Below are 23,356 nucleotides of genomic sequence, written 5' to 3' on the forward strand. Positions count from 1 at the left end.
TTTGGTGGTATTTGATCACCTCTGCAGTTTTTATTTATTTATAAACAAAAAAAGAGCGCCAATTTTGAAAAAAAACAATTTTTTTTACTTTTTGCTTTAATAAATATCCCCCCAAAAAATATATATATATATATATATATATATATATATATAAAAAAAATGCATTCTTCTACATATTTTTGGTAAAAAAAATGGCAATAAGTGTATATTGATTGGTTTGCACAAAAGTTATAGCATCTACAAAATTTTTATTCATAATGGCAGCGAACTGCGATTTTTATTGTGACTTGACATTATAGCGGACACATCAGACACTTTTGACACTATTTTGGGAACATTGTCATTTATATAGCGATCAGTGCTATAAAAATGCACTGATTACTGTGTAAATGACACTGACAGGGAAGGGGTTAACCACTAGGGGGAGATAAAGGGGTTAAGTGTGTCCTAGGGAGTGATTCTAACTGTGGGGGGGATGGGCTTCAACTGACATGACAGCGATCACTGCTCCCAATGACAGGGAGCAGTGATCTCTGTCATGTCACAAGGCAGAATGGGGAAATGCCTTGTTTACATAGGCACTTCCCTGTTCTGCGGCTCCGTGACACGATCACACGGACATTGAGTCTGCCGTTCCCGTGAGTACGGTCACGCGCCCGCTAGCCCTGCCAATTAAAGGGGACATACAGGTACACCCATTTGCCCACTGCTGCCATTGTGCCAACGTATATCGGCGTGCAGCAGTCAGCAAGTGGTTAAAGTGACATTAAACACTAAAGGAGAGATCATGCTTATGTTCAGGGTTGTAAATTAAAATGTATTCCTATCTCAAAAAAGTACCTTCTATTGCTCTCAGCCTTCTCCAAATTCTCCAAATTTTGCTGTTGTATCCAACTTCCTGTTAGAGGGTGGCTACATTTATTCCCCATGGTCCCACTGTATGTAGGAATGTAGCTACCCCCCCCCCCTTTTGCTCTTTACCAGGAGGGACTAGGCACTATGGACTATTAAATGTGTAGTGTGCATAGAGCAGTGCATGACCACTGCTAATGTGAACTGCTCGTTCCAAACAAACGCATGTGAGTAGGAAAGGAGAGGTGCGGGAAATCACAGTAGACATTACAAGGAGGCAGAAAAACACAGAAAGAATTGGTTTAATGGAAAATAGATTACAAGGCCATCAAGTAGCAGATGTATATGGATTATTTTTGAAAAATAAGAATATTAGTTTAGTGTAGGTTTGCCACCTTTTCTTCAAGCCAAACCCGAACACTTTAGCAGCCTGGGACACCTTTGGGTGCCCCAAGGAGAGCAGTAATGCAGTCTGCATAGCTCGCCACGGTGAACAATGGGTGTAGCCAAATCGCTCCTGCTGACATCATCACCCTGCCCCTCAGTGATGCCAAAACTGCCCCCAGACAGCTGCCCGCAACTCTTGGATGGCAACAGATTTGTGTGTGACTATCTTGGTTACTTGGGGAACCACAGCCCGGTCTGAATAATGTGTCCGGGTTTCAGTCCACCTGAAACTTGGACATATGATTCAAAACCTGGACTGTCTGGGTGAATCCTGAACAGGTGGCAACCCTAGTTTAGTGCCACTTTAAAGTATAACTACAGGCAAACACCTGTCAGGTTTTTATTGCTGTTTGTGTTCTTATAAGGGAGATCCACCATCTCTCTTTGTGCTGTTTACTATTATTAACCAGATGGAAATCGAAAGAAAAACCCACATTTTGAATTGTCTCCAGAACAAGAACAACTTCCAATGGGGACACTAGTTCTGAAAACCAGGGATTCCCTTTCTTTGCAGGGATTTCTTCTTATTTGCTGCTTTAACTCTGGGACAGGAAGTAAAGAAAAAAAAGCTGGTAGGGGCTATAACCTTCCCTAACTCTATCGGTTTAGTTTTGGTAGGAAAGGGTTAAAACCGCTGATATATTTTTTTTCTGCCATGTGTCTTTTTGCTGTCTCACTGGTGAGATTTTCTTTATTTCCTTACAACTTTCCCTGATTGGGGGGGGGGGGGTGTTTTACTGCCACTAACCACCAATGATTTGTGGAAGGGGGTGCTTCACTGTCCACTAGTGATTAGGGCCCCTTTCACACGGGTGCCTCCGCTTAACAGAATCTGCTTAGCAAGGGATTGCTCTGCTGATCCCCGCTGAGCAGTGGCGTATCTAAGATATAGCAGCCATGGAAAGTGCCATGGTCGCCATGGGGGGAAGGGGCGGCAAAAAGCCACCCTCTGCGTGAAAAAAAACCCCCACCCGTCCTAATATAGCCCCTGGCGCCGCGGCCAGCCTGCTGGATCGCGGAGTCGGTGTTCTATCAGATAGACGGCTGTTGGGCTCGGCTTAGGCTGAGGGAGGCTCTGTCAGCAGGGAGGGGCAGGGCAGGGTGCTCCACTGATGCTCTGACCATGCCCTGCCCCACCGCATGTACTATGTATGTGCTCAGAGTGCTGAGATCGCCTCTCCTGGACCACGAATATTCCCGCCCCCTACCGTTAAGGCTCCGCCCCTACCGCACTAAGCCCCACCCCTACCGTGGAAAGCTCCGCCTACGGACCTCTGAGAGCAGGAGGTGAGCCTGGCTGGCCAGGTAGGTCTTTCTGCCTATAGACTCAGTGTTACTAAACCCTCTCTGACAATGTTGTTTACCCCCCTGCATAGCTGTGCATTGCTGAAAGTTTAAATTTTAAAACTGGCTACTTGGTCATCTCCTGTAGTATGTCGCATTCGCATTCTCTGGTCATCTCCTGTAGTATGTCGCATTCGCATTCTCTGGTCATCTCCTGTAGTATGTCGCATTCACAGTCTCTGGTCATCTCCTGTAGTCGCATTCACAGTCTCTGGTCATCTCCTGTAGTATGTCGCATTCGCATTCTCTGGTCATCTCCTGTAGTATGTCGCATTCACAGTCTCTGGTCATCTCCTGTAGTCGCATTCACAGTCTCTGGTCATCTCCTGTAGTATGTCACATTCACAGTCTGGTCATCTCCTGTAGTATGTTGCATTCGCAGTCTGGTCATCTCCTGTAGTATGTTGCATTCGCAGTCTGGTCATCTCCTGTAGTATGTCGCATTTGCAGTCTCTGATCATCTCCTGTAGTATGTCGCATTTGCAGTCTCTGGTCATCTCCTGTAGTATGTTGCATTCACAGTCTGGTCATCTCCTGTAGTATGTCGCATTCACAGTCTCTGATCATCTCCTGTAGTATGTCGCATTCACAGTCTGGTCATCTCCTGTAGTATGTCGCATTCGCAGTCTCTGGTCATCTCCTGTAGTATGTTGCATTCACAGTCTCTGGTCATCTCCTGTAGTCGCATTCACAGTCTCTGGTCATCTCCTGTAGTATGTCGCATTCACAGTCTGGTCATCTCCTGTAGTATGTTTCATTCGCAGTCTGGTCATCTCCTGTAGTATGTCGCATTTGCAGTCTCTGATCATCTCCTGTAGTATGTCGCATTCACAGTCTGGTCATCTCCTGTAGTATGTTGCATTCACAGTCTGGTCATCTCCTGTAGTATGTTGCATTCACAGTCTGGTCATCTCCTGTAGTATGTCGCATTCACAGTCTCTGATCATCTCCTGTAGTATGTCACATTCACAGTCTCTGATCATCTTCTGTAGTATGTCGCATTCACAGTCTGGTCATCTCCTGTAGTATGTCGCATTCGCAGTCTCTGGTCATCTCCTGTAGTATGTTGCATTCACAGTCTGGTCATCTCCTGTAGTATGTCACATTCACAGTCTGGTCATCTCCTGTAGTATGTCGCATTCGCAGTCTCTGGTCATCTCCTGTAGCATGTTGCATTCACAGTCTCTGGTCATCTCCTGTAGTATGTTGCATTCACAGTCTCTGGTCATCTCCTGTAGTATGTCGCATTCACAGTCTGGTCATCTCCTGTAGTATGTCGCATTCACAGTCTCTGATCATCTTCTGTAGTATGTCGCATTCACAGTCTGGTCATCTCCTGTAGTATGTCGCATTCGCAGTCTCTGGTCATCTCCTGTAGTATGTTGCATTCACAGTCTGGTCATCTCCTGTAGTATGTCACATTCACAGTCTGCTCATCTCCTGTAGTATGTCGCATTCGCAGTCTCTGGTCATCTCCTGTAGCATGTTGCATTCACAGTCTCTGGTCATCTCCTGTAGTATGTTGCATTCACAGTCTCTGGTCATCTCCTGTAGTATGTCGCATTCACAGTCTGGTCATCTCCTGTAGTATGTCGCATTCACAGTCTGGTCATCTCCTGTAGTATGTCGCATTCGCAGTCTCTGGTCATCTCCTGTAGCATGTTGCATTCACAGTCTCTGGTCATCTCCTGTACTATGTCGCATTCGCAGTCTCTGGTCATCTCCTGTAGTATGTCGCATTCACAGTCTGGTCATCTCCTGTAGTATGTCGCATTCACAGTCTGGTCATCTCCTGTAGTATGTCGCATTCGCAGTCTCTGGTCATCTCCTGTAGTATGTTGCATTCACAGTCTCTGGTCATCTCCTGTAGTCGCATTCACAGTCTCTGGTCCTCTCCTGTAGTATGTCACATTCACAGTCTGGTCATCTCCTGTAGTATGTCGCATTCACAGTCTGGTCATCTCCTGTAGTATGTCACATTCACAGTCTGGTCATCTCCTGTAGTATGTTGCATTCACAGTCTGGTCATCTCCTGTAGTATGTCGCATTTGCAGTCTCTGATCATCTCCTGTAGTATGTCGCATTCGCAGTCTCTGGTCATCTCCTGTAGTATGTTGCATTCACAGTCTGGTCATCTCCTGTAGTATGTCACATTCACAGTCTGGTCATCTCCTGTAGTATGTCGCATTTGCAGTCTCTGGTCATCTCCTGTAGTATGTTGCATTCACAGTCTGGTCATCTCCTGTAGTATGTCGCATTCACAGTCTCTGATCATCTCCTGTAGTATGTCGCATTCACAGTCTGGTCATCTCCTGTAGTATGTCACATTCACAGTCTGGTCATCTCCTGTAGTATGTTGCATTCACAGTCTGGTCATCTCCTGTAGTATGTTGCATTCACAGTCTGGTCATCTCCTGTAGTATGTCGCATTCGCAGTCTCTGGTCATCTCCTGTAGTATGTTGCATTCACAGTCTGGTCATCTCCTGTAGTATGTCACATTCACAGTCTGGTCATCTCCTGTAGTATGTTGCATTCACAGTCTGGTCATCTCCTGTAGTATGTCGCATTCACAGTCTGGTCATCTGTAGTATGTCGCATTCACAGTCTGGTCATCTCCTGTAGTATGTCGCATTCGCAGTCTCTGGTCATCTCCTGTAGTATGTTGCATTCACAGTCTGGTCATCTCCTGTAGTATGTCACATTCACAGTCTGGTCATCTCCTGTAGTATGTCGCATTCGCAGTCTCTGGTCATCTCCTGTAGCATGTTGCATTCACAGTCTCTGGTCATCTCCTGTAGTATGTTGCATTCACAGTCTGGTCATCTCCTGTAGTATGTCGCATTCACAGTCTGGTCATCTCCTGTAGTATGTCGCATTCGCAGTCTCTGGTCATCTCCTGTAGCATGTTGCATTCACAGTCTCTGGTCATCTCCTGTAGTATGTTGCATTCACAGTCTGGTCATCTCCTGTAGTATGTCACATTCACAGTCTGGTCATCTCCTGTAGTATGTCGCATTCGCAGTCTCTGGTCATCTCCTGTAGCATGTTGCATTCACAGTCTCTGGTCATCTCCTGTAGTATGTTGCATTCACAGTCTGGTCATCTCCTGTAGTATGTCGCATTCACAGTCTCTGGTCATCTCCTGTAGTATGTCGCATTCACAGTCTGGTCATCTCCTGTAGTATGTCGCATTCACAGTCTGGTCATCTCCTGTAGTATGTCGCATTCGCAGTCTCTGGTCATCTCCTGTAGCATGTTGCATTCACAGTCTCTGGTCATCTCCTGTAGTATGTCGCATTCGCAGTCTCTGGTCATCTCCTGTAGTATGTCGCATTCACAGTCTGGTCATCTCCTGTAGTATGTCGCATTCACAGTCTGGTCATCTCCTGTAGTATGTCGCATTCGCAGTCTCTGGTCATCTCCTGTAGTATGTTGCATTCACAGTCTCTGGTCATCTCCTGTAGTCGCATTCACAGTCTCTGGTCATCTCCTGTAGTATGTCACATTCACAGTCTGGTCATCTCCTGTAGTATGTCGCATTCACAGTCTGGTCATCTCCTGTAGTATGTCACATTCACAGTCTGGTCATCTCCTGTAGTATGTTGCATTCGCAGTCTGGTCATCTCCTGTAGTATGTCGCATTTGCAGTCTCTGATCATCTCCTGTAGTATGTCGCATTCGCAGTCTCTGGTCATCTCCTGTAGTATGTTGCATTCACAGTCTGGTCATCTTCTGTAGTATGTCACATTCACAGTCTGGTCATCTCCTGTAGTATGTCGCATTCGCAGTCTCTGGTCATCTCCTGTAGTATGTTGCATTCACAGTCTGGTCATCTCCTGTAGTATGTCGCATTCACAGTCTCTGATCATCTCCTGTAGTATGTCGCATTCACAGTCTGGTCATCTCCTGTAGTATGTCGTATTCGCAGTCTCTGGTCATCTCCTGTAGTATGTTGCATTCACAGTCTGGTCATCTCCTGTAGTATGTCGCATTCACAGTCTGGTCATCTCCTGTAGTATGTCGCATTCACAGTCTGGTCATCTCCTGTAGTATGTCGCATTCACAGTCTGGTCATCTCCTGTAGTATGTCGCATTCGCAGTCTCTGGTCATCTCCTGTAGCATGTTGCATTCACAGTCTCTGGTCATCTCCTGTAGTATGTTGCATTCACAGTCTCTGGTCATCTCCTGTAGTCGCATTCACAGTCTCTGGTCATCTCCTGTAGTATGTCACATTCACAGTCTGGTCATCTCCTGTAGTATGTTGCATTCGCAGTCTGGTCATCTCCTGTAGTATGTTGCATTCGCAGTCTGGTCATCTCCTGTAGTATGTCGCATTTGCAGTCTCTGATCATCTCCTGTAGTATGTCGCATTTGCAGTCTCTGGTCATCTCCTGTAGTATGTTGCATTCACAGTCTGGTCATCTCCTGTAGTATGTCGCATTCACAGTCTCTGATCATCTCCTGTAGTATGTCGCATTCACAGTCTGGTCATCTCCTGTAGTATGTCGCATTCGCAGTCTCTGGTCATCTCCTGTAGTATGTTGCATTCACAGTCTCTGGTCATCTCCTGTAGTCGCATTCACAGTCTCTGGTCATCTCCTGTAGTATGTCGCATTCACAGTCTGGTCATCTCCTGTAGTATGTTTCATTCGCAGTCTGGTCATCTCCTGTAGTATGTCGCATTTGCAGTCTCTGATCATCTCCTGTAGTATGTCGCATTCACAGTCTGGTCATCTCCTGTAGTATGTTGCATTCACAGTCTGGTCATCTCCTGTAGTATGTTGCATTCACAGTCTGGTCATCTCCTGTAGTATGTCGCATTCACAGTCTCTGATCATCTCCTGTAGTATGTCACATTCACAGTCTCTGATCATCTTCTGTAGTATGTCGCATTCACAGTCTGGTCATCTCCTGTAGTATGTCGCATTCGCAGTCTCTGGTCATCTCCTGTAGTATGTTGCATTCACAGTCTGGTCATCTCCTGTAGTATGTCACATTCACAGTCTGGTCATCTCCTGTAGTATGTCGCATTCGCAGTCTCTGGTCATCTCCTGTAGCATGTTGCATTCACAGTCTCTGGTCATCTCCTGTAGTATGTTGCATTCACAGTCTCTGGTCATCTCCTGTAGTATGTCGCATTCACAGTCTGGTCATCTCCTGTAGTATGTCGCATTCACAGTCTCTGATCATCTTCTGTAGTATGTTGCATTCACAGTCTGGTCATCTCCTGTAGTATGTCGCATTCGCAGTCTCTGGTCATCTCCTGTAGTATGTTGCATTCACAGTCTGGTCATCTCCTGTAGTATGTCACATTCACAGTCTGGTCATCTCCTGTAGTATGTCGCATTCGCAGTCTCTGGTCATCTCCTGTAGCATGTTGCATTCACAGTCTCTGGTCATCTCCTGTAGTATGTTGCATTCACAGTCTCTGGTCATCTCCTGTAGTATGTCGCATTCACAGTCTGGTCATCTCCTGTAGTATGTCGCATTCACAGTCTGGTCATCTCCTGTAGTATGTCGCATTCGCAGTCTCTGGTCATCTCCTGTAGCATGTTGCATTCACAGTCTCTGGTCATCTCCTGTACTATGTCGCATTCGCAGTCTCTGGTCATCTCCTGTAGTATGTCGCATTCACAGTCTGGTCATCTCCTGTAGTATGTCGCATTCACAGTCTGGTCATCTCCTGTAGTATGTCGCATTCGCAGTCTCTGGTCATCTCCTGTAGTATGTTGCATTCACAGTCTCTGGTCATCTCCTGTAGTCGCATTCACAGTCTCTGGTCCTCTCCTGTAGTATGTCACATTCACAGTCTGGTCATCTCCTGTAGTATGTCGCATTCACAGTCTGGTCATCTCCTGTAGTATGTCACATTCACAGTCTGGTCATCTCCTGTAGTATGTTGCATTCACAGTCTGGTCATCTCCTGTAGTATGTCGCATTTGCAGTCTCTGATCATCTCCTGTAGTATGTCGCATTCGCAGTCTCTGGTCATCTCCTGTAGTATGTTGCATTCACAGTCTGGTCATCTCCTGTAGTATGTCACATTCACAGTCTGGTCATCTCCTGTAGTATGTCGCATTTGCAGTCTCTGGTCATCTCCTGTAGTATGTTGCATTCACAGTCTGGTCATCTCCTGTAGTATGTCGCATTCACAGTCTCTGATCATCTCCTGTAGTATGTCGCATTCACAGTCTGGTCATCTCCTGTAGTATGTCACATTCACAGTCTGGTCATCTCCTGTAGTATGTTGCATTCACAGTCTGGTCATCTCCTGTAGTATGTTGCATTCACAGTCTGGTCATCTCCTGTAGTATGTCGCATTCGCAGTCTCTGGTCATCTCCTGTAGTATGTTGCATTCACAGTCTGGTCATCTCCTGTAGTATGTCACATTCACAGTCTGGTCATCTCCTGTAGTATGTTGCATTCACAGTCTGGTCATCTCCTGTAGTATGTCGCATTCACAGTCTGGTCATCTGTAGTATGTCGCATTCACAGTCTGGTCATCTCCTGTAGTATGTCGCATTCACAGTCTGGTCATCTCCTGTAGTATGTCGCATTCGCAGTCTCTGGTCATCTCCTGTAGCATGTTGCATTCACAGTCTCTGGTCATCTCCTGTAGTATGTTGCATTCACAGTCTCTGGTCATCTCCTGTAGTATGTCGCATTCACAGTCTCTGGTCATCTCCTGTAGTATGTCACATTCACAGTCTGGTCATCTCCTGTAGTATGTTGCATTCGCAGTCTGGTCATCTCCTGTAGTATGTCGCATTTGCAGTCTCTGATCATCTCCTGTAGTATGTCGCATTCGCAGTCTTTGGTCATCTCCTGTAGTATGTCACATTCACAGTCTGGTCATCTCCTGTAGTATGTCGCATTTGCAGTCTCTGGTCATCTCCTGTAGTATGTTGCATTCACAGTCTGGTCATCTCCTGTAGTATGTCGCATTCACAGTCTCTGATCATCTCCTGTAGTATGTCGCATTCACAGTCTGGTCATCTCCTGTAGTATGTCGCATTCGCAGTCTCTGGTCATCTCCTGTAGTATGTTGCATTCACAGTCTGGTCATCTCCTGTAGTATGTCACATTCACAGTCTGGTCATCTCCTGTAGTATGTTGCATTCACAGTCTGGTCATCTCCTGTAGTATGTCGCATTCACAGTCTGGTCATCTCCTGTAGTATGTCACATTCACAGTCTGGTCATCTCCTGTAGTATGTCGCATTCGCAGTCTCTGGTCATCTCCTGTAGCATGTTGCATTCACAGTCTCTGGTCATCTCCTGTAGTATGTTGCATTCACAGTCTCTGGTCATCTCCTGTAGTCGCATTCACAGTCTCTGGTCATCTCCTGTAGTATGTCGCATTCACAGTCTGGTCATCTCCTGTAGTATGTTGCATTCGCAGTCTGGTCATCTCCTGTAGTATGTCGCATTTGCAGTCTCTGATCATCTCCTGTAGTATGTCGCATTCACAGTCTGGTCATCTCCTGTAGTATGTCGCATTCGCTGTCTGGTCATCTCCTGTAGTATGTCGCATTCACAGTCTGGTCATCTCCTGTAGTATGTCGCATTCGCAGTCTGGTCATCTCCTGTAGTATGTCGCATTCACAGTCTGGTCATCTCCTGCAGTATGTTGCATTCGCAGTCTGGTCATCTCCTGTAGTCGCAGTCGCAGTCTGGTCATCTCCTGTAGTCGCATTTGCAGTCTATTCATCTCCTGTAGTCGCATCTACAGTCTATTTAAAAGTAGTACCTGCTTTTGCACACATCACTTTATTACACTTTTATTTCTGATATTTATGGCTATGCATATTTATTTAATCCATATTGAGCACTATATTTGTTTGGCTGCTTCTGCTTGGCACACACGCACAATCAATTAGTGTACAATATGGATTAAATAAATAGATAATAAAGTGATTTGTGCAACAAGCTCCTTAAACAGTCCACATTCAGTGAAAGTTCATGCAGTACATGAACTTTCACTGAATGTAGAATGTTTAATGACCAGGGGCGAACTGACCCATCAGGCAGTTTATGTAGTGCTAATCCATAATTTGTAAATTGAGAGATTAAAGAGCTTGACTTGTAGTTTTGTTAGCTGTTTTTTTTTTGTTTTGACAGGGGTGCAGTTTCAGTGCTTACCATAGGCGCCATTTTCACTAGATCCGCCTCTGCCGCTGAGCACACAGATGACAGGTCCGTGTCCGCTCCGCTGTGCAGACACAGGTCCGCTCTCCCCTAGGGGAAAATCGGATGGAAACGGACCGCCTGTCCGTTTTCATCCGTTCTGATCCGATCCATGAGACAGATGGAAAATAGGACTACCATCCATCTGTCTTTGGCGGACAGGATCAGATCGGATGGCAGGAAGAAATGAACACAGCTCTAGGAACTCTTAATAGGCCAAAAGTAGATCAATCTCGGTTTGGAGGTCACAGGTGCTAGCTTAATGCTGATCGAAATAGGCATGAATGGATTCTGGACAGCCACACTCAAATAATAGCCTTGTTTATTGAAAAATACACATCAAAATTCAAAGGATCACAGAAGACAAAAACGAACTGATGTTTCGCACTGGCGTCAGTGCTTACTCATAGCTCATGAGTATTATTTGAGTGCGGCTGTCCAGAATCCATTCATGCCTATTGCGATCAGATCGGATGGCGGTGGGTGTCAGCAGTCATGTGTCCTCATATATCCGCTGCTCTATAGAGCACAATGCCTGAAAATCTGACAGGTGAACCTGATCAGACAGCCCGTGTGAAAGGGCGCTAAAGGGAGCTAATGCCACTGACCATCAGTAATTTGGGTACGGAATGATTTACTACTGTTGTCAGATTGTGGGGATGGATGGAGGGTTATGGTCACTAATCCTTTGTATTGACTGTGAAACTGTCATCTGTGGCACAGAAATGAGATATTTTGTGGGATATTAATGCAGTGTTTTCTGTCAGTAGGTAGTAGACAAATAGATACTATTGAAAGCAGAGCTAAAGAGGACCTTTCCAACAGTCCCTCGCCGACACTGGCATCTTCTTCATTGGCTGGTGCAGGATGATATCACTCCTGCACATGCACAAAAGGCCGCCATTCCAGCACACAAAGACCTTCCTGGTGCTGTAAGCTGAGCAGCTCAATTTACAGTTCCAGAAAAGACAGCGATCAGGCAGGTAGGGGCATTTTATTGCAGAACAGACATTGTGGCTACTTTCTTACATACAGTGGGACCATGAAGAATGAACGTAGCCACCATAGGTGTGAGCAGACTATTGCATTAGGGCGTGCACCCCAAAGTTTACAGACATACACACACACACATACACACACTGTTATATATTAATGTAAACAAACACATAAAAATGTATTAAAACATGGACAATGTCAGTAGAGCAGTAGACAGAATCGGTAGGGCAGTGAACAGTGTCAGTCATTTTTTATTTTAATTATAATTTTTTATAATTTTGTTAATTCTTTTTTTATAATATTATTTTTTCTTTTTTTACAATTTTTTTTAGGAGCTCTTTTGGGGGACTTTGGTGAAATATCAGGGGTCTAAACAGACCTCTGATGTCTTGCTTTTTAGACACAGAAAGGGAGTGAGGACAGAGATTCCCCAGTCCCTTTCTCTGCAGCCTCAGCTGCACTGGACACTGAATTAATGGGAAGTGCTCTGTGCTAAGCAGCTTCCTGTTTCTTCACAAACACAGTTCACTATGCTTCAATTATGAATGGACACAGGAGCGATCAGTACCTCACTGTATTCATTCAGAAAATGAAGGGGTTGGTAAATGACATATTTATTATATTGCAGCTTGCCAATTCTTAGATATGAGATTTGACTTGGTGGGGTGGGACATTGGGCACCAGGGCTGCAGGGGGAATCGGCAGTGCACAAGGTGCATAGGGTGTGCCCAGGCACACCCCCTGCACACGCCTATGGTAGCCACCCTCTGCCGCCACCATCTCCATTAAGGGAAACCAGCAGTGAAGCCTTGCAGCTTCACAGCCAGTTCCCTACTGCACATGCGGGGGAAGGAGGAGGGGGACCAAACTTCCGGCTGACTTCACCGCGGCGAAATCAGCCGGAAGTGGGAGTGGGTACCTGTCAAAACCAGGTACCCACCCCCCCCTTCCCAAAAGGTGCCAAATATGGCAGCGGAGGGGGAGGCAAACAATTGGCGCTTTCCCTTTTGAGTGGAGCTCCGCTTTAACCACTTGCCGACCAGCCGCCACAGTTTTACTGCGGCAGAATGTCACTTCGCCCTGTGGCCACTAGGAGCGCGCACCCGCTGCTCGCCCCCAGAGCTGCTGCGAGTGCCTGGTGGTCGTGATCACCGACGGGATCCCGCGATCGCTGCTAACACACCAAGAACCGGGATCTGTGTGTTTAAACACACAGTTTATGGTTCTCTGACGGGAGAAGTGACTGATCGTCTGTTCATACAAAGTATGAACAGCGATCTGTCATCTCCCCTAGAGAGTCCCCTCCCCCCTTCAGTTAGAACACAGAGAGGGAACACAGTTAACCCCATGTGGTTAACCCCTTCCCTGCCAGTGACATTTTTACAGTAATCAGTACATTTTTATAGAACTGACCGCTGTATAAATGCCAATGGTCCCAAAACTGTGTCAAAAGTGTCCGATGTGTCTGCCATAAAGTCGCAGTCCCAATAAAAATCGCAAATCGCCGCCATTACTAGTAAAAAAATAATAAAAATGCCATAAAACTATCCCCTATTTTGTAGACGCTATAACTTTTGCCCAAACCAATCAATATACACTTATTGCGATTTTTTTTTATCATAAATATGTAGAAGAATACATATTAGCCTAAACTGAGGAAAAAAATAATTTTTTTATATATTTTTGGGGGATATTAATTATAACAAAAAGTAAAAAATATTGTGTTTTTTTCAAAATTGTCACTCTTTTTTTGTTTATAGCGCAAAAAATAAAAACTGCAGAGGTGATCAAATACCACCAAAAGAAAGCTCTATTTGTGGGAAAAAAAGGACGTCAATTTTGTTTGGGTGCAACATCGCACAACTGCGCAATTGTCAGTTAAAACGACGCAGTGCCTAATCGCAAAAAGTGCTCTGGTCAGGAAGGGGGTAAAATCTGGGCTGAAGCGGTTAACATAAGCATGATCTCTACCCCATATTCAGACTCTGGAAAAAACTATAACAATGTTCTTACCAAAATTGTCCAAACTGAGTAATTTTAAGTCAATTATACATGCATATATTATGTATATATATATATATACTATAAATATCATGAAAAGAAATCTGATCTCAGTCTTACTGCAATGCCAGAAGGTTACAGAAAAACTATAAATATGCGGATTCGTAAGCGTGGACTTCAATATATAGAAATAATTTAGCAATTGATTAAAAAATGTTGTAGGAGTATTCTGTGAGAGCGGAGGTAAAGTAAGTAATGAAAGTGTTTCCATAGGAACAATTCCCAATTTAACCTTCTAATATGCACTAAAATAATTATAGTTACAATCTGATTGGTTGTTACAGACACCATTAGAACATATAAGCATATGTATAGTGTCTTTAATATATCACCTTAACTTACTATTGTTATTTGTTATGTATCCTTGATTTATTAACCCATAATGCTTTGTAAATGCAATTAAATATTTATATGTTTATATGGGCTCCCTTTAGAATGTAAGCTCTATGAGCAGGGCCCTCCTGTACCTTTTGTATTGAACTGTACTGTAATTGTGCTGTCCCCCTATACATTGTAAAGCGCTGTCTAAACTGTTGGCGCTATATAAATTGTGAATAATAATAATAATAATAATAATGGGCTACCTTAATGCAACATACTTTAGCATGTGTTGTATTTCACATTAACACACATGCATTAACTCACTGCAACTGAACGCTTAAAGTGTTAACAAACCCAGGACCCTGCAATCACTATATCTGGTCTCCCACACTACACAGAACTGCAAACATTTGAGTAAATATAAACTGCTAAATACTATTTCTCATCAGCAGTATATAGCAGTCTTGTGACTTCTATCAGTGCCTGGTTAAAGCTTGTAGGGGGAGTTTTCTTATTGCACTGGCTGTCCAATCAGGATGCAGGACCCTGACCCACTGTCTGGACGGTGCTGATTGGCCCTGTGCTGATCACATGCACTCTCCCAAGAAACAAAAGACTCTAGCAATACACACCAAACTGAGCATGTGCAGCCCTGACTACACTAACTCTGTCTTACCCGGACATGTTTTGGGGACAATGCAAAAAGGGGAGGATCTGTGCATACAGGATCAAACATCTTTTTTACACAATGCAGAGTATTAACCCCTTAGGTTCCACAGTGAGTATAACAAGCATGCTTTACTGCATATACAGACTGATTTTACTGTTGTGGGTTTAGTAACACTTTAAGCGTGAATGGGCCCTTATAGTCATTTATTACATGGCAGCAATTTCAGAGGACTACAGAACACCTCTCTGCTATGCTATAGATAAGAGGAGATGAAGAGGTGTTCTGTAGTCCTGTCTTAGAATGACAATGCTGCTTCATCAGAGAAAGAGTAGTATCATCACCCTAGGACAGGGAGTGAATTACTGTTAGGATAGTAAAAATAAAGGAAGAAATCCTAAAAGAAAAGTAAAGTAATTTAGCCACCACTGGACTGATAAACTGCAATATACTACATTTTTGTTCTTGGATTTTGATAAGCTTTAGGCCCCCATACACACTGGGTATTTAGCTGTAGGCAGATGGGGCACAGGTTCTCCATCCAGCCCTAATGCTGCCAGCTTGTCAAACTGTGTGAGAGTCTGATAGCTGCTGTGGCTGGACAGTGTACTCAGTGGTACTTCTGTTTACAGCAGTATGCACCCAAGGACAAGTGCCCATAAAACAGATATCTTGTGTTCCAGGCATTCACCCCTGCACACATACTGCATTAACCACTTACCCACTGGGCACTTAAACCCCCTTCCTAACCAGACCAATTTTTAGCTTTCGGTGCTCTCACACTTTGAATGATAATTACTCAGCCATGCAACACTGTACCCATTTGAAATGTGTGTCCTTTTTTTCACACAAGTAGAGCTTTCTTTTGATGGTATTTAATCACCGCTGGGTTTTTTATTTTTTTGCGCTATAAATTAAAAAAGACTGAAAATTCGGTAAAAAAAAAAAAAAATTCTTTGTTTCTGTTAAAATTTATTGCAGAGTATTGGCGAGTATTGGCAGAGTATTGGCAAGTATTGGCAGAGTATTGGCAAGTATTGGCAGAGTATTGCATAGTATTGGCATAGTATTGCACAGTATTGCATAGTATGGCAGAGTATGGCAGAGTATGGCAGAGTATGGGCACTGAGTAGCGCTGTGGGGTGGATCTGTAGTGCCTACAGTGCTGCAAATGATCTCTCCCTCTCTCCTCTCTCCTCTCACTGTCACTGTACGATCGGTACAGAGAGGGGAGGGAGGAACCGGCGTCATGACATGACGCTGATTTGTTTACAAGTGAGGCTCCGTCATTTGACAGAGCGATCACGTGGTAAACGGCCGCTATCAGCAGCCATTTACCGTGATCCATGATGCGCCGGGTCCCCCGGACCCAGATGTTCCCGGATGCGCGCGCCAGGGGGCGCGCCCCAGGAGCGCGATTTTGTGAGGACGTCCATGGACGCCCACCCAGAATAAGCCGACCGCACTGTAGCTGTCCATCGGCTATGGCCCGGTCGGCATGTGGTTAAATGTAAGTACCGTTAGGTGCACGACCCAGCCGCAGCTGTCAGACTTTCATCGAGAGGGGCTGGAAAGTGCACCTAAACGCCAGAGCCCCATGCACCAGGGCTAAATACCCAATGTGTATAGGCCTTAACTGCTAGGTGATTTCAATTTAAAAGGCAAAAAGAATCTAAGAGAAGAATATTCTGTTCCCTATGGAGTTGGTCATTTTGGAGGGCCTGGGTTGGTTTTAAGCAGCAGCCCCAGCTAGGCAATTTGGAATCTCTGGCATTATCCAGAAGGGCTGTTGTGTCTAAAATTGTTCTTAGCAGAAGTGTTATAATGCAGCTTGCTGAATCTCACACCATTCACTTACTATACATTCACACTTGTCTTGTACATGAACAATATTGCTGGATGAATGCAGTAGTTTTCCATCTGGTGGAGTCTATTGCGTCAAGCATGAGTCAGTGTATTAAAATAGCTGACAGGAAATTAAGTAAAGAACATCTAACCAATAGAAAGAAAATGTCACATCCTTAAAAATATGCCGAAAGATAGTAACAACAAAGAAAATGCTGTGGGTTGCTTTGCATCAGACCTTCACCTCTTCATTTATATATGTAAGACCAAAACATGCAAGTAAATTGCACAGAAGTGTTAGCCCATATTCATGCAGGCAATGCCATACATGTATTTAAGTGTGCTTACAGGACATTTATATATATCAATATCTCTCTCTCTCTATATATCTATATATAGATATATACAGTTGTGCTCATAAATTTACATACCCTGGCAGAATTTATGATTTCCTGACCATTTTTCAGAGAATATGAATGATAACACAAAAACATTTCTTTCATTCATGGTTAGTGTTTGACTGAAGCCATTTATTATCAATCAACTGTGTTTACTCTTTTTAAATGATAATGACAACAGAAACTACCCAAATGACCCTGATCAAAAGTTTACATACCCTGGTGATTTTGGCCTATAACATGCACACAAGTTGAAACAAAGGGGTTTGAATGGCTATTAAAGGTAACCATCCTCACCTGTGATCTGTTTGCTTGTAATTAGTGTGTGTGTATAAAAGGTCAATGAGTTTCTGGACTCCCGACAGACCCTTACATCTTTCATCCAGTGCTGCAATGACGTTTCTGGATTTTGAGTCATGGGGAAAGCAAAAGAATTGTCAAAGGATCTGCGGGAAATGGTAGTCAAACTGTATAAAATAGGAAAGGGATATAAAAAGATATCCAAGGAATTGAGAATGCCAATCAGCAGTGTTCAAACTCTAATGAAGAAGTGGAAAACGAGGGGTTCTGTTGAAACCAAACCACGGTCAGGTAGACCAACTAAAATTTCAGCCACAACTGCCAGGAAAATGTTTCGGGATGCAAAGAAAAGCCCACAAATAACTTCAGGTGAAAGACAGGACTCTCTGAAAACATGTGGTGTGGCTGTTTCAAGATGCACAATAAGGAGGCACTTGAAGAAAGATGGGCTGCATGGTCAAGTTGCCAGAAGAAATCCATTACTACGCAAATGCCAAGAAGTATCCCGCTTACAATACGCCGAACAGCACAGAGACAAGCCTCAATCCTTCTGGCACAAAGTCATTTGGAGTGATGAGACCAAAATTTAGCTTTTTGGCCACAAAAAGTCAACAAGGCCTATGATGAAAGGTACACCATTCCTACTGTGAAACACGGAGGTGGATCGCTGATGTTTTGGGGATGTGTGAGCTACAAAGGCACAGGAAATTTGGTCAAAATTGATGGCAAGATGAACAGTATGTTATCAAAAAATACTGGCCCTATTGCGGGGTACTTGAGGACAGGGTTGAGAACCACTGCTGTAGTTCATACAGATTCAACGAATCTCTGGACACCTCCCAGGCATCCTTCTTACATAGCTTCTCTGGACGAGCGGACTTGCACGCTGTGAAATGATCCTCATACCACATAACATTGCCGGTTTTTGAAGTTTTTTCTACTGGACCTCACTGCTGGATGGGAGCTCCAGGTGTCCGGATAAAGGATTGCCCAAGCCCTGCTAGAGATTAACATCAACCCTGTGGGGATAGCGGTGGAGTTGCTGGTGGAGGTGTCCAGGGGTTTCCCTCCCTCCTTTTTTTCTCTTTTTTATTTTTTTAATTATCATTTTGTAGGCATCTCCTGGGTTACTTTGTTTCTAGTATTCTCTAGCTGGGACATATTGTACAGAGTCCATAGGTGGCGCTTTTTCCTTTGGAATCTTGGCTCCCAGCTGTTTGCCTTTCAACGGTGGTGATTCCTGCTCCATCTGCGCATGCGCACAGTTTCGTTTTCTTCAGCTTCATTTGTCCGACTGATGTGATGACGTGTGACGTAATTTCGACGTATGCACGCCTGCGCTGGTTGTCTCATTCTGTCCCGCTGTTACAGCTGATTTTTGTCAGGATAATCAGGTTGTAAGCTCAATTTTTGGCACCACACTCACTATTTAGTCAGTCTCCTAGTTTGTTTCTAGTGAGCAGTGGGTTATGTGGAGTTGGTCTCTGTTTCTGTTAATGGTAGGTTTTTTGCCTGATTTCTTTCAACTGGTATATTTTTAGACTATGGATCTTTTTCTTTATTTAAGTGGTATTTGGTACTTATAGTGGTTATGTTTAGAGTGAGGATGTATATTCATATTCTCTATGGTCCCCTTTTTTCTTTTTCTTTTTCAGTGGCGTTGGCTAATAGCTATTCCTCCAGTCAGGTTTCCCAATGGAAAAGTAATTTTGGATGACATCTATGGCTGTAATATTCCCCTCTTTCGGGGCTTTTTAAAGTATAGTCTTTTCCTCTTTCTGTCCATCTGATTGGAAGGTCTGGGCTGGTTGCAGATTTTTTAAGGTAATTTTGGATAGTACTACATAATATTTGTTCATTGGGCATTGTTCGCTTCATTTTCACAGACTTGCTCTATTGGATTGATGTGTGTTGTTATTGGATTATCTTTTTGGTTATTTTTGGTTATTTATCTTTAATATATACAGACCATTTCTGGAGCAAAATTGGATACAGATCTGGCGTCTTCCTGTCTCTAGGTCTTCCCCCCACCTGCCCTTTGTATGTGTATGGGGGGGCACACTGTCCTTGTTCCTCAGTTTTGGCTGTCTGGTTTTAAGTGCGTAAGTTTGCATATTTTTTTGATCATTAAGCAATATGTCATATCCATATGTATATGCTATATGGCAATGAACCTGCTTGTATTTTCCTATATGTAACTCTCCTTTAATTAAAGGCTCCTTGGTTACATGTTCAAGTTGGTTCTGAAGAAGCTATTTTGCGAAACGCGTCAACTATCTTGTGTTCACTTATATTGTAACCTATGTTGTTGAACCTTTAATCAGTATTTCATTGTTTTTGTAGCATCTATATTTATGAATTTTTGTAATAAAATTTATCAAATAATATTTGTCTATATTCCTCTGTGGTACTGTGATAATCCGTCATGTTGTTCCTTTTTTTGTATATACATCATCCCTGTGGGGATAAACGCGCTTTTGACCTTCTGTAATTAGGAGGTCCACTATTTCTGGTAAACGTATTTTGGCTTTTGTGGTGGAGGATATTGTCACCTATTACTGGAAGAATTTATTTCCATCTTTCTTCACGAGGGATCTCTTAATTCCATCTTTCCGGCCATTGGAATTCCCATTCATCTGGATTGGACTTGTTTATTTATGACCAGCTTTAGTTTGGATGGCTTGTTGTTAAGGTATTTTTAATGTCACAAACAATGGTGTGAGATGAGAAAATACACCATACACAATGACCATACACTAGTAGATTTTGAATGATCCTATGAAAATTTAATGTTCCTATAAAACTTTGCACAAAAAATTCTCAGTACATTCCATGACTTGACAATTGTTCAAAAGTACTTCAAACTTTTATTTGCTTTTAACATTTGAGTTTTAGAACGAATTAACTTTATCAAATGAAAACCACATACGTAGTAAGAAATTTGTTTGCTCATGAAAAAACGCCACCCTGTTCCTTTGACCTCACTGACAATTAGAAACTCGAATGAACATTCCTCATGTATGGTCAGCTTTAGCTATGAGAACTGCAAGATCGTAGATATTTGCTTATGAATTCAATCTCATTCTACTCTGTAAGTGTTTTGTAAAATATATTTCACTACAGGTTTACTATTATCATGACCTTTGTGAGCATATGGACTGCATATACTACAGGACTTGGACAGATATACTTTAAAGTCAAGCTCCAAAATGTTTTATTGGCTTTAGATAGAGAGAGAGAAGACCATGTCAGGTTTTGCCTTGTGTAAAAACGCAAAAAGGGGAATGGCGCTATACTAATCAAAAAGCATATGTGTATGTAACTATTGGTGATGTGTGTACCATCAAATAAACAAATATATGTGTGAACATATACATAAGTTGTACAAACTGTGTATGTTCAGCAAGAACAGAGTTCTACCTTTCATGTGAAAAAGTGACGTATGCTTGAAGCTTAATATGTGCAAAGGGTAAAGGACATATATGAAAAATATATAAATATAAAATATATTGTGAAGGTGTGTGTAAAGAGATGCAATCAATAAATAAATAACATCAGCTGATATAAATAATGCCTGTCAATATACACTGATATCAGATATAAACATGTAAGCTCAATAAACTTCTATGGATAATATCCAATAATAACCAAAAAATTGTAAAACTAAGTGTCCAATATAAAGTATTAAACAGCAATACCCATAAAATAAAAAATAAAAAAATAAGTGTCCATATAAAGTGACATTCCTTCAATAGGTGAAACATTTTCCAGGGATAAGCAAAGAACGTGCTGTCAAAAGTGACTGCGCTCCCCTCTTGTGCTTTCACTCACCAGAACGCTTCACCCCTGCAGGGGTACAAGCGTACAATATAAATGATGTAATCCCGGTCTCCGAGTTGCGATATTCCCCTGGATCCCAGCTTTAGGGCAGAAAGGTCATCCACGGGCGGAGGGGAAGGAGACTCCAGTGTCCCCCACTCTATAGCGTAACTCCCGGCCAGATATCCGTATGTATATGTGATGGAAAAGAGAAAAACACGAGCCACATAGCGTGATTCTGTATTATTGTATTTAATAAAAATAGATAGATGTAAACAGATCCAAAAAAGATTTAAAAAGGTATAAAAGAGAGGAGAGGGAGCTAGCTTGCTCGCATCTATCCAAGCGTGATGGGGAAGCAACGCTGGTGAAGCGCTCTGGTGAGTGAAAGCACAAGAGGGGAGCACAGTCACTTTTGTCAGCATATTCTTTGCTTATCCCTGGAAAATTTTTCACCCATTGAAGGAAGCACTATGTCACTTTATATGGACACTTATTTTTTTATTTTTTATTTTATGGGTATTACTGGTTAATACTTTATATTGGACACTTAGTTTTACAATTTTTTGGTTATTATTAAATATTATCCATAGAAGTTTATTGAGCTTACATGTTTATATCTGATATCAGTGTTGATTGACAGGCATTATTTATATCAGCTGATGTTATTTATATATTGATTGCATCTCTTTACACACACCTTCACAATATATTTTATATTTATATATTTTTCATATATGTCCTTTACCCTTTGCAAATAGTAAGCTTCAAGAATACGTCACTTTTTCATGTGAAAGGTAGAACTCTGTTCTTGCTGAACATACTGTACACAGTTTGTACACCTTATGTATAGTAATAGACAAAAACACATTTTTACAAGAGTGGGAAGGGCTAGAACTTCTGACAGTGTTATTATTGCTATGCCATCTTGTCTTGGTCACACTTGCACCCCCCATTCTGTCTATGGGCATCACAGGAACAGGAAGTGGGGGAAAAGCTCACCAGTGCCCATAACCTTATTGTTTTCTGTATGTCCTGGCTTTCAAAGGGTTAAAAGAAGCCCATGGTTGCAAGAGTAGGCTCAGGGCAATTTAATAAAAAGCTATCTGAATGGCTGCAGAGCTGCTCAATCACTTATATGGAAACTGAAGAGTGCCGTCTCCTGTCCCTTGGTTCCCAGACTCTCCCGCTCCCCCTGGGAGCCCTGGACCACCAATAATGTTGTATTGATGTCGAGCAGGGGGATATGGAAGAACATCTGTACCCCAATGTTTTTTGCAGCGTGTGAACCTGGAAGCGCTCAGCTCTGAGCACTTCCTGTTTCAGAGGTGTATAAATTAAAAGCCAGGTAAACAGTGGATTTAGCATAATCTTTACTCGACTGACTTGTGCGAAGGGAGAGACATTAGGGGTCTAATAGATCCCTGATGTCTTAATAAAGTGTATCTGTCACCTGCCCAATGCAATCACATATGGGGCTTGTTACCCTCCTCATAGGAATAAAGTTAGGTGAAAAAAAGTGTTAAACAAGTAAAATTAAAATTTAATAAAATAAAAATTTACAAGCATCCCCATCTTTCCATAGACACACATACTAATGCAAATATATATATATATATATATATATATATATATATATATATATATATATATATATATATATAAACAACATTTGTGCAACACATATTAGGTATCACCATGTTGTGGGAGTGAGAGAAATGCCCCTCATTTATGGTTAACTGAATAACTCTAAAGGCTTTTAAAATATCTCCCGCTGATAATTTTCAGTACTGTTATGCCGCGTACATACGATCGGACATTCGGACAACAAAACTGTAGATTTATTTCCGACGGATGTTGGCTCAAACTTGTCTTGCATAAACATGGTCACACAAATGTTGTCAGAAATTCCAAACGTCAAGAATGCGGTGACCTACAACACGTACGACGAGCTGAGAAAAATGAAGTTCAATAGCCAGTGCGGCTCTTCTACTTGATTCCGAGCATGCCTGGAATTTTGTGCGTCGGAATTGTGTACACATGGTCGGAATTTCCGACAACAGATTCTGCTGTCGGAAAATTGGAGATCCAGCTCTCAAATTTTTGTTGTCGGAAAT

At 42.8% G+C, this 23,356-nt stretch overlaps 1 protein-coding gene across 1 annotated transcript in view; it reads right to left on the minus strand.

Annotated features, from left to right (window-relative positions):
* The window catches only part of LOC141144414 (ferroportin-like), a 96,357-nt gene that overhangs the window by 27,532 nt on the left and 45,469 nt on the right, over positions 1-23,356 (minus strand). The gene's annotated exons all lie outside the window — the stretch shown is intronic.

The sequence above is a fragment of the Aquarana catesbeiana genome, linkage group LG05, assembly GCF_042186555.1.
Source record: "Aquarana catesbeiana isolate 2022-GZ linkage group LG05, ASM4218655v1, whole genome shotgun sequence".
Classification (NCBI taxonomy): Eukaryota; Metazoa; Chordata; class Amphibia; order Anura; family Ranidae; genus Aquarana; species Aquarana catesbeiana.